The 13,006-nt window shown below is 37.7% G+C and overlaps 1 long non-coding RNA gene across 1 annotated transcript; it reads right to left on the minus strand.

Annotated features, from left to right (window-relative positions):
- Positions 1–716: 716 nt before the first annotated feature.
- Positions 717–2,557, minus strand: LOC120749406 (uncharacterized). The gene is made up of 3 exons (XR_005699649.2): positions 2,439–2,557; positions 1,471–1,695; positions 717–1,361 (listed from the first exon to the last, which is right to left on the minus strand). It is a non-coding gene; the product is annotated as an uncharacterized LOC120749406 (long non-coding RNA).
- Between the last annotated feature and the right edge of the window lie 10,449 nt (positions 2,558–13,006).

The following is a 13,006-nucleotide window of genomic DNA, read 5'->3' on the forward strand; positions in this document are numbered from 1 at the left end:
CCTTCAGGGATCCAGAATATAGAAATAAATTGTGTACTTCTTCAGCTCCTTAAGACGGGTGAGTTTCAAAGGAAAAGCAGGAGGCCGGTGATACTGCTGTGGGACTCCAGGAGAACCACGACCAGATTTTGAGACCATATGCAAGTCATACATGGTCCCACTCACCCATTTTCCAACACCTTGGTCACAAAATTTCAGGCAAAGGTTAATTAGTTCTCATAGCAATATTTTTGCACCACTTCATTTCAAACAGAGGTGCTATTCTCAGTAAAATAAATGAAACAGAGTGAGGGAAAGTTTTAACATAGCTCAGCTTCTTAAGTGTGGTTAACATATTCTTCAGATACAAATGGTGTAAATAAGCAAATGGCCTTTCAATCAAGAAATACACTTGCTCTTTTAATTGTGCTAATTTGTTTCAAGCTAATATTGAGAGAAGATATGGCTGATGTCTTATTATAAATTAATGGCTAATAAATGAGGAACCCTTCTCAATCTATTAGTAAAACAATGGATATTGTTGGAAAAAGGGAGAGACAAACGCTAGCACCCCAGAAAAAATATAAATGAAAATTATGATTATGCAAAGCTCTATTTTTACTATATGATTCTTTTATCCCTACTGAAAAATTTAAGAATTGCTTCAATTTTTAATACAACACTTACAGAAGTATTTTATTTTAATTCCTTATTTATTTAGGTAAAATGTTCAAGATTATTTTATTTTGATATTATTATATATTATTTGATTTCTCTGGAGCACAGTTCATAAACGTCAAGGACAATAATACCTTCTGAACCAGTAAGCAGGATTTGTTACTCCTGAGTGAAAAATAAGGCAGAAGCTTAAATATTCAGGAATTTTAGACTATATTCTGCATCACATTTTTAAAGCTATAAATAATGCTAGATAAATTTGTTCCTTGTGCTGAAATGTGAAATTTTTTTAATAGAAAATTATAAATATACCCAAAGAAAAGGCCTTAGAATATGGCCAAAAGAAAATCAATGAGTAGGCGTTTTAAGAAAGACTAGGATGAATTTCTCCTAATTAAAAGATCAAATAGGAGACATGCCAGACCTTTACCAATCAGATAGTCTTAAACTCCACATCTCCTTGCCACACAAATGCCAACTGAGCTGCAAATGGAGCCAGCACCTGACCTCTGTAATTTCTATAATATGACAAAAACAGAGTAGGGACTTCAGAATCCCTGATGAGATGGTGTTTCCAAAAGTGATGTCAAAGTAATCTTCCACCCTGCCCCTTAATGCAGGTAATAAGATACTGAAACTCTGCTGTAATCCAGGTTATTAATTGTTCATCCTCTTCTATGCCAGACTGTTTTGACAGTGAGTTCCTAGAAAGGAGACAAAATCTAACCTTCACTGGCAGAAAGAAATCTAACATGAATTAAAATTTGTTAATACCTCTGTGAGAGTTTCAGGACTGCTCTTTAGATGACTTACCTTTAAATGAGATGTAAAACTGTCTTCATTTAGATAAAGCTTAGTTACAATTATTTCTTCTTGCCAGATGGGATTCACCAATATCTCTTGTCTTTGTACAGAAGACATTAGCAATATATGATGGAGCAAAGCAGGGCTTGCTGCTGTCTTGGTAGGATGAATTTATCTTCCTAGCTTATTTAGACTCTAGTCTCGAACACACTGGTCACCCTCAGAGACATGGCCCTTGTTAAAAAAGAGCATAAGGATGTATCTATATGTAAAATGATATGTTTTGCTTTTCCCTCCAGAAAAATATTCATAATTAAGAACAGCTGTGACTTAACATATTCTTAACGATAGCATCGTCCAAGGTTTTCCACATTGCCAAAATGACACTGAAAGAGTTAACACTTGTTTCTCAACAAATTCTAAACCCCAATCCTTTTACTTACTGGAAAGATAAAACTAAATTATCATTGTATTTTCCAGATAATTCTGTGTTACAATCTCATTTAGAGAGGGTAACAATTATTATGACCTTACAATTAATTTAAATAATTAAAAAAGCAGCTGTGGTTTAAATGAAATTTCTTCTAGAAAAAAACAAAATAAGGTATTGTGTTTTATCAAATTCAGAAGCTATTTTGAATATTCTGATTTCCAGATAGACATCAAGAACTGGTGTGCAAAGAATAAATAAGAACAGGTCAGAGTGAGATAGATTTTGGATAAACAAAATTCATGTGGACTTGAAGCCAAAGAGGTTGAAATAAAAGGTAGAAAGAGGTTACACACAATTGGAGGCAGCAGTTAATACTAAAACTCTATCAAAAAAGAAAGGGTAAGTTAAGATTATCAGAGGGGAGAATTTATGGAGCTTCTCCAGAACATCATTGTTGTGAACAATGGCATTAAAACAAAACATCTCCTGTGGCTGTATGTCCTTTACTCTCTCTCTCTACACACTGTAGATCTCTTGTCCCTACCCTCAAACATGAATGCCTCTGCCTTCTTGCAAGTCAGCCAGTTCTCCTGTGTTATTCCTTGCCTCTGCAGCCTCCTCTGCTCTCTAGTCACCATTTGGGAAAGGCCCCGAGGATGTTGGTGCTTACAGGTTGTAACTGTGCTGCTCAGGTGTGTGTATTTGCTGGCTAGTGTGTATTTGCTAAAATGCCACCAGGGCAAAGAAAATAGGTAAGTGTTGAATTCAGGTGGCAAAATTTGTGTTAGATGAGGCACCAATTTGTGCCGCTCTCTCTATTCAGCTGTCTGTGCTCATGGCAATATTTCCTTTGAGACTGTGCTCCTCTGGCAGATTTGTTGGAATTGGCTAATGACTTCAGCAGCTAAAGGGGAAAGATACTTTGAGGCTTACAGAGAAAAGGGCAGGCACATGGTACTTTACTTCCTTGAGAAGCTTAGGAGAAAGAATAAAACCATTTTAAAGAAGTTTTGATATTCAGCATATGATTTACTGATTTTTCATGTCTTGAGTATAACGATAGGGCAAAGCCTCAAGTATTCAGGAAACAGAGCCAGAAATAAGTTTTTCCTGTTCTAATCTGTGCCATTAGAAAAGAAAGTTTAGTGTGAGCAAAATCTGCACGCCAGGATCAAGTCCTGTGGAGCAGACAAAGGTACATAACTGTACATAAAAGCTACACTGCACCAGACAGGCTGAGGACACTGAAGAAAGGAAAGAGAGGGAGAGGAGGAAGTAATTCACACAAAGAAAAGTACAGATTACTGCAATACATGGTAACACTCTCACCAAATAGTTTTGTAATAGAACCACCAAGTACAGTACAGCAGTAGTCACAGTCTCCCAGGTCCTGATGTCATTGGGTGTAGATTTAATTTTCTTAGTGTTTAGTGCAGTGCTGTTCTTTGAATTCAGTATAAGAATAATGTTGATAACACGTTGAAATTTGTCGTTAAGCAGTGTTTATACTTAATAAGGAACTTTTCAGCAGTGTCATGCTCTGCCCATCAGCAGGTGCACAGGAAGCCAGGAGGGAACATAGCCAGGACAGGTGACCCTAACTACCCCAAAGGATGCTTCATACCATAGCAGGTCATTTCCAGTATTTCAGCTGGGGGGAATTGGCTGGGAGGGGCCAATTGCCCTCTGGGGATGGGATGAGCATAGGTGAGTGTGTGGAGAGCAATTGTATTGTGCCTCACTTGTTTCTCATGGGTTTTATTCCTCTCTCTTTCTCCTTTTGATTGCAATCATTATTTCTGTGGTTATTATACTTACGTTGTACTTTATTTCAGTTATTAAAGAGTTCTTATCTCAACCCACAAGTTCAATATTTTTTTATTTCCAGTTTTTCTCCCCATACTACTGTGGCCAGGGGAAGGAGTAAGCAAGTGGCTGTGTGGTGCTTAGTTGCCTGCTGGGTTTAAACCACCACCATTTTCCTGTTACTTTCAATTCCATAAAGTCTCTAATATTTGCCCAGGAAAATTTGTCCCCAATCCATCACACCCTATGTTGTCTTCCTACCAGCCCACCTAAACTCATGGGGTACTTTATGTCACTTTACTTAGTCTCAGAGCACTGTGAAACGCCTTAATGCTTTGTCCAGTCTCCCAACAGTCTGGAGCATGCCATATTTAGTGCCTTTTCCCCAGGTAATCTCTCCCATCCTGGAGAAGAAGCATAATGGTCCTGAACAAAGGGATTAAAAAAATTGTTGGGCATCAGCTGGCAATTTCTGTGGCAGAATGACATTTAGCACAGGGTAGAGTATCTTCTCACCTTAAGAGTAGGGAGGTTGGTGAAAACATTTTTTTTGGGGGGGAGGCATATATGTGTGTGAGTCCATGTGAGGGCTGACATTTCCCATTTATTCTCCATCACTTTATACTCTCTGGATTCCCAGATATGAATATGATCCTCTATGAACATAAATGCTGTCATTGTTCTTTTTGGGATTATGCATGAAGGCCTTGACAGCTTTATCTGACTTTCCAAAATTTTACCCTTTTATCTGCAATTATAAAATAGTTTGAGAAACATCCTTGGTGCTCTTGAGTTACAAGGAAGGTTCAGCTTGCCAGTGGCAGCATTTGAAAGTCGCATAGTTTGACTTTCGAAGACTGATCATAGATAAACTGTCTAGACAGCAGTTGTCTGTTTTATACTCCAGCTTTCCAAAACAGGTATCTAAATGGCGGTTTCCTTTTCCCTCTGACTAGCGAGGGAGAATGGTAGAGACTAGCTCAATAACTTAAAAGACTGGAAGAAGCTATGGCTACTTGCAAAAATGAAAATAACAAGGCATCTCTCAAGACTGCTGGAATACTGCTTCCCAGACCTTAAATCCAGGGCATTTCATTTACTGTACTGATATCTCCAGCCCATTTTAGTAGCTGTCCTCTCCTTGGTACTTGGTTTCTCTCTGATAACTGAGAATTCAACATATCAATTTTCCTGTTATAACAGGAGAGCTGGTAAGTTATTGGTTGGATCTTTCTCTACCATTTTCCCTATGGAAGTTTCTCTCTCTAAAAAAGCAAATTTTCACCCACTTTGTTCAGTTTAGGCTGTACAAAATTAGAAGATCCCAGTGAGGAAGAAAGAATTTAACAATGCAAACTCTTTCTGTGAAGCATCAAATAATCAAAATACCATTGTAAAACACAGTGCACAGAAGTCATTCTACAAGCCATAATTTTCTGCTGCTTATATGCCTTTTTTATGACTTCTAAATCCTTTGAACTTTAATTTCCAGCCATCCAGTGTGTGATTAGACACTTGTCTCTAGGTCTCTGTAAATACCTCTATTTTTGTTGCATAAGTTTTTGTGTTCTTTTGTGGAATTTATGTGGAATGGTACTCAGTGAATTTTCTTGTAGTGCAGAAATGGCCTGTAGGAGTTCTGCAATATTGAATATTTCTTGTTCAGAGTCATTCAGGTTGTCATCCAGGATGTGGAAACCCATTGACTGAGTGACCTGATAAATATTTCTGGTTCTTCCACCAGCCACGTGTCATCTCAGGTAGCATGCTGGAGGTGGAGTGTGAGGACTTACTCTTATAAACAGAATCCTGGATCCTAGTTACTTATAAACTTTTTTTCCCTATTTATTCTTCTCAATTAAATACTGTACTAGAGTTTAAAATTATACTTTGAATAGTGGATTTTTAGATAAACAATACAGGAAAAAATATGATTAAATATCATTTAGTGAGGCTTAAGCATCCATAAGACTCCATTAACAACTGCATAATTTTAATTCATTGGTGTGTACCATGTTGAAAAATAAATAAAAAATATATAAACTGAAAAGCAGCTGCTAACAAGACAGAAAAAACCCTATTAGTCCTAGATTATTTTTTACAAAAGTAAATACGCCTCCAGAGTCTGAAATATGATACAATATAAAAAGAATCTTGTAATCTGCAGGATAGGGCTGTGCAGAGGAGTGAGAATCTATGGCAGTCTGTTTTACAGTGTGTGATAGGGCAGAGCAGCGAAAAAAGGCATCCCTATTGAGCTTAGCCAATCATTCCCATCTCCTCCTGCTCCATCATTCCCATCTCCTCCTGCAGTGCTGTGCTGTGGATGCCCAGGCTGGCTCTTGGTAACTGGTGTGTGCTCTCACCTACCCTGGGCCCCATTGTCGGCATTGCCAGATCAGTGCAGCTTTCCACCTTGCTGGGAAGCAGAGGTTTTACCTCACCACAGAGACGTCTAAACAGCCTCTGCTTTGAGAGAAATGCCCATGTTTCTCTGCATTGTGGAAAACACACTGGAAAATCTGTGTTTATCCAGGAATGGGCTTACTATTGGCTTGATTGCCTGGGAGTCTGGCTCTCAGACAGGTCTTCTCATCTTGCTCGAGTCTCATCACAGGAGCCAGCATATTCTGAGTCATGTATCTGGCAGGATGTGAGACCACTTAACAGGAGCTCAAACTGGGACATTTTGGCACTCTGGTGTGGCACTTTGGATCTAAAACCCGGTAAAGGTTGGGATAGGCTGGAGCCTTCTCAGGTTCAAAAATTATCTTTCTTGGAGGGAAACCTGGGAGACAGTTAACAAATAAAATACAGATATTGCAGCAGGAACGTGCCTCTGGTTCCAAGTGTGACATTGGACATGGCAAGCACGGTACAAAATTCAATGCTACACCAGCCTCTCTCCTTGACTCAAGATGTTCATGCTGCAGAGAGAAAGCAGCCCAAGATCTCTCATTGCTAGCTAGATTCATACAAAAGATAAGGCAGTGTCCAGCAGAGGTGGATCAAGAATTGGCTTGCTCTGCTAAAAACACTGACTACTTTATCCCGGTGAAATTGGACACCACAATGAGAAGCTGAGAAGAAACGACTTTCTAGTGAAATTCTGCCTCTATTGAAGAAGTGCCGGGGGTACTGGCAGACTTTACTTTTACTGCCAATTTCATATGAATGGTATTCAGACCTGTAAGATGGACAAGGAGATAAAACTTGTAAGATAGACAGAAAACTATAAATAGTATGAAACCAGAGACTACTACAGTACTCTGTTCTACAGTGATATATTTCTGGTAAGAACTGAAAGTTCATACCATGGACATAAGATAACAATGATTGTAGATTCCTATCTCAACATCACTCAGAGATATCATTAAGCTTTATTGAAAAAAAGGCACAAGATTCCTGCTTCTTTAAAAATCCAAAATTCTTCCAGTCACAACTATCTTTCAGTCTGTCATTCAGATATGCTACTGCAATTATTTAACCACACAAACGTTTTTTGAACAGAACAGTTTAAAGAAGTCATCAACAAAAAAATGAACAGAAAAAATACTCAGCAGAAAAACTCTTTTCATCCTCTCCTCGAGACTTTCAGATTAATATGTATTTCCTTGCATTTTGTATTTTAGGTGATGGCAAATTCTGTTAGATTTTTGGAAAGTGGGGAGAAAAGCCTGCTTACATCAGAAATAATTGTGCTGTACAAACAATTATCATAACTTTGGAGTAATTTTTGTTGTGTCTTTTATTTATGCAAGCATATGTGTTTGATTCAAAAGTGAAAATACCTTGTCATTTTTTTCACTATTTTTTAAAGAACTTGTTCAGGTCAGTTTATTTATATTTATTGTGTACCCCCTTAATGGCATAGGAATTTAGCCTTGGGTGTAAAAGCACGGTTTAGACAGTTTATTTGGATTTTGAATCTGCTCTGACCAGCCTGTGAGCATACAGCATGAATCTAATGTAGGAAGTCTGATCTATCAAATGCATACACGTGGTACAGATGACTTGCAAGTGCGGGAAAAGCCACTTGTTGGATTAGAGAACATTTGTAGATGAAATGCACAAGAGTTAATAAATGACAGATAAATTTGATTTACTGCATTCATTCTGCCTAGAAGTTCTTTGTTTTGTGTTATATGCCCTGAATTTAGAACAAGCCAGGTTTACTTTGCCTGTTGAGATGAACTGTGCAAATCCAAGCTGTAATTTATATTTTTTAGCTTGGGTGCTGCTGCAGATACAGGATTCTTCCTTCCAGTCTGTATGCATTTTGGCATCTATTTATTGCAACTGTCTGACAAAAAGCAAACCTCTTTGTTTTGCAATCATATTGACATACATTAACAGAAGCACATTTGTGAATCGTCTCTTTTTAATGACCTCATAAAAAAGGATGAGAATGCTTACCCAATTTTCATGTCAAATTTGATTTAAACTCGGTATACAAGGTAGAAGACATTAGATGCAAAGTCCACTAGATATGGCAAAGCCCATTTAGACTCATTCTAGGTGTAGGTTTTGTAGACGTCTGTTTTACAGACTTGCTCCTCTAGACCAGGTTCCTGTTCCAGACATATGGAGAAAAATTCTAGAAGAGATCAGATGTCTAATGCCTACAAGTACCTGTTTCCCTGAACTATCTCTAAAGGGAGCTCTGCTGCCTTATTCCATCAGTATTTTCTGTAGTAGCAAAGGGGTCCACATCCCTGGCAAAGAAGCTCTGTGCATAAGATGCAGCTTACATCTTATGCAAGACACGACTTGCATTTACAACAGAAATGTTTTTGTTGTTATCCATTATTATGATTAGAAACCTGGATTTCTGAAGTAACTGAGACCAAATATTTTCTGTTTCCTCAAGACAAGAAAAAAGTTGTCTAATCACTAAATTTAGAAAATGTTAAGATGGAAAATATAGACAGCTATGAGGAATCAGTTTTGAAGTCAGGACAACCTAGTAAAAAATCAAGAGGCTTTATAAAAGGTTAAGAAATGTAGAAGCCAACTGTTTTTAAAATAATTTAAGATTTAAAGGTACCAGGCACTACTGAAATCTGATAATACCAATTTTCTTAATGGCCTTCTATTTTTTCAATTCACACAATTTAAAGTCTTCCCCCTCCCACCCTAAGTATGGAGCATTTATGATTGTGAAGTACTACATTGCCTTGGTGGTATAATTGTAGTTTGCCATTTATTTGGCAATAATTGCTTATCTTTCTGTTCCACTCTAGGAAGCATCTGAGGACATCAGCTGGCTGTACATTATTCTCCCTCCATCATCTGTATTTATAGACAAACAAAAGAAGCCTTTGGGAAGAACTAATGGTTTCTTATAACCTTAAAGTGTGCCCCTTGGGATAGTATGACCCTTCTCCTTTAAATCTCATGCTTCCTGCTCTGAAATTTTCATGGCTACAGTATAGTTCCCACTATACCAGTATGTGTCCCAAATCATTCCATCTCCAGATTGAACATCAGGCACTTCTTTACACCCCAAATTCTCCTTGCTCTTTTGATATTAAGATGGAAATCTAATAACATTTTTTTCACTTTTAATCTCAGTGAAGCGCCTCCACTGCAAAAAGACAATAAACCATTGTGCTAATAGTTTGGACAGTCATTTGTCATCCATGGAGCAATTATGCTTGGAAAGAGTTGACAGAATGGACCACTTTCTGCTAATAGTGCCAACAATACTTTAAAGCAGAAACTACCTACAACCAAGCCCAGCTAATGTTTAGGTGTCAAAAATGATGTTTCTGAAGCAAAATCTCAGGTACTTAAGGTGTTCCTATTACTCCCCCAGACACCTGCTTAAGCTGATGAATGAGAAACTGCCACTCTTCGGTATAATTATTGTCTGAAACAATATTTGCTGATAGCTGACTGTCCTTAATATTGATTACCTGGAAAGGTCAGAATGATTCCTTGGTATTTTATTAGCTTTATAAATAGAAATGGCAGAGGCAAAACGTGAAAGGTAGGAGTGAGGAGATTCAATACAATTAAAAGTGTGAAAATGGGAAAGGCAGTGACAATATCTCAGGAAAAAATACCTGTGCAGAACAGCAAGAAAAAAATTCTTGGTTTTATGTGATGTATACACATAATTAAAAGAAGTGTTATGAGGAATAAGACAGAAAGCCAAGAGAATTGAAAACATGCCACAAAGAATAATCAAGAAAAGGTCACATTTTCACTTAGATTTAGAAAGTAGCTTAGTTGAGTGAATAAGAAAGAGACAAAATGTGATTGAATTGGTGCATATAGCAGAACCATACAGATATTTTGAGCTACATGAAGTGCCAGAGCGATTAAAGTTAAAATGAGAATTTCAGTCAGCAACAGCATTTTATATCCAACAGTCAACAATACTTTAGAAATGGCTTAAGCCCTAAATGAGCCCTGTCCTGGTTCTGGCCAGGGCAGGGGTGATTATTGCAGAAGCCAAGTGGGGGATGCATGGCTGGGACACATAGGTTGTTCTATACCACCTCACATCATTGCCAAGGTGGGGAGAAGGGACTGTTTTCCCAGGAAAAGGGGTTTCTTCTGGTCAGTGGTGGGTGGTGCTGGTTCTGAGCAGAGGGCCCTGGCCAGAGAAGTGTGGCTGTGGTTGGGTTGGGGCAGGCTCTGTGGTGACCATTTTACACGTGAATCATTCTCTCTCCTTTGTACACTTTTGTTATTAATATTGTTCCTGTTACTGTTTGCTTTCTCATCTCATTGCTGTTTCCAGTTAATTTTTTTCTTATTTCAGCCTGTGATTTTCATCTTTTGGGCTTCCTGTTCTCCTCTCCAGCCTGACACAGGAGAGAGGGAAGGTGGGCAAGTGGCAGGTTTGGAGAGTCTCAGTGGGAGCACTAAACTGAGGAATATCATTCCTAAACCACAGCCTAATAGCTCATCCTGGCTCATATTTTGTTCTCTCCTAATTTATACTCTTTCTCAAAGTTTTCATATGCTGTCTAGAAAGCATTGTTTTTTATCTCGAAACAGGAAAAGTCCCATGAGATTTTCTGCTAAATGGCATTGCCAAAGTGCTGAAGACTTTGTGCTTAAAGGTCTCTGACCATTGTAATATGCAGATATAGCTGGGAGTTCTTAGAAATACACAAAAGGAGAAACAGTCACTACTAGTTTTGCTGAACTTGTTGCACATCACCACCAGCTGAAGTCCACTGCCACTGCCCAATTGTTCCTGTCAGTCAGGGAAATACATTTTTTCCCTTTGTCACTTTGTTTTCAGAAGAGTTTGGACAGGGAAACCCTGCTGTGAGGATGCATAGCTGTCCCACCTTACCTCCCAAGCTGAAAGCATTGCTACCTAAGGTATCGTTCTATTATCAATTCTGTTATTAAGATGCATCAAATCACATCTCCTTGTACTGCCACTAAGAAAAACTAGGACCTATTTACCACACAGTGTGCACATTTCTCATATTATTGCCAATATTGAAAATGAAAGAAGAGATACTCTGTAAGGTATGAAGAAATAGTTCTGAGAAACCATCCCTCCCTGTTAATAAATAGTTTATGCTGCTTTAGTTTGCACCAAATGACAAGACTGAAGCAAAGAAGGCTAAATATTGATAGTGTTAGGAGTCTTTTGGCATGGTAATCTCCATGATAGTCTTTTTGCTGACATACAGTCAACATGCCAGAGGGATTCCATCCCCCTTACACCACTCCTATCCTTTTTCACTACTCTGGACTAGGAGAGATGCAAAAAAAGTGCCAAAACCCAAAGCCAAACTCTCCCCCTCTCTGAGAGTGAGACTCTTCTTTAAACTATATTAAAACAAAATGGTTCATTAAATCTTTCCTTGAGAGAAATGACATTTGGATTAGGTTGTTAATTTAATTTTTGCTAAAGAAATTTCAGCTGACTTAAATTTGGCATTATTTTTTACTGGTGGTTTTCTAGATGTTTAAAAGCAAGATTTTCCCTGAAACTGCTACAGGAGTGTGTGTGACTTCAGGAAAGCAGTGCAGAGGTGACAAAAAGATCATGGTGCTACCTTTATGGAAACTAAATGCATATCACACTGTTCCTTAGATTGCAGGACGTGAATGGGTGCAAGAGATCTGTAATACAAGGTAGAGCTTCAGCTGAGAGGTAAAGCTGAGAGGTGAAGCAGCGAGACTAAGGTTCTGGCAAGATGTTTTTTATGCCCAGTAGCAGGACTTTTTTCCCTTTTCTCATTTCAAAGCCCTGCAGCTTCAGTTTTTGAATCCTTTCATGACGTATCAAATGGCACAAGTTATCCAAGCATGCCATCTTACATTTGCGTCAGGCTAGAAACTTATTAACAGTCATCTCAAAATATTATTTTACCATTGCAATTATCTAAGCCCCCTTAACAGATCAGAGTACAGCCATCTGCTCTGCACTGGGCTAACCCTGAAGCCTAAGAAAATGTTGCAACTCATAGAAATCACAGTTGCTTATTTACTTAATCATATTAAATGTAAAATATTACCTCAGTTCTTTACCAGATGAACGAACTTCATATTGTTTTCTGGAAAAAATTCAAGATGCTTATTTCAGACCGTGGAAAGCTGTATTGGTATTAAATACCAAAAAGACTATCGCTGATGAAATTACAATATAATGAAAGCAATATTCCCAATTTCAACACCAGGTGGTTGCTACAGATTTTTATAATTGTAGAGCCCTTGACTGGGCTTGATTCAACCTTTATATAAATATTTGATAGAACTAGAAATTTACTGAAGACCATAATGAAAGGTTTAAATTTTCAAATGCTTGTGCTTTAGAAGAAACTACTTATATGAATATTTATTTTTGGTAACATTTGGTTTTAGATTTATTTTTGGTGTAAATGACCAGTTCATATGCAGTGTGATATGTGTACATGAAAATCAGTAAAATGTACACTTGAAAAAAGAAACTGCAAGTAAATTGAAAAATCTTGAGGCAGCGTGTTTTCTCATGTAAGTTAACATAAACTAAAAATTAAATACTTAGGCACTAAAAGTTTCAAGATACTCTAATGAACTAAAAACAACAGGCAATATATAGCTGGATAGTAAACTTGTGAAAAATGTCAATGAGTTTACATTTGGATACTCAAATTCACTGGAGGCAAAATAAGAATTTTTTGCTAAAAAACTTGAACTCAAATTACGAGAAGTTCAGTACCTCAAATGCTTAAAGAGGAAGTATTAACCCTCAGTTAGATGTTCCTCCCTGTTCCTTTCTACACACTGCTGTTCTCTTGACCTGAGTCAGACTTTTTTATAAAGGCAAATCTGGAAACTAAGAAGATA

The sequence above is a fragment of the Hirundo rustica genome, chromosome 2 (assembly GCF_015227805.2).
Source record: "Hirundo rustica isolate bHirRus1 chromosome 2, bHirRus1.pri.v3, whole genome shotgun sequence".
Taxonomy (NCBI): Eukaryota; Metazoa; Chordata; class Aves; order Passeriformes; family Hirundinidae; genus Hirundo; species Hirundo rustica.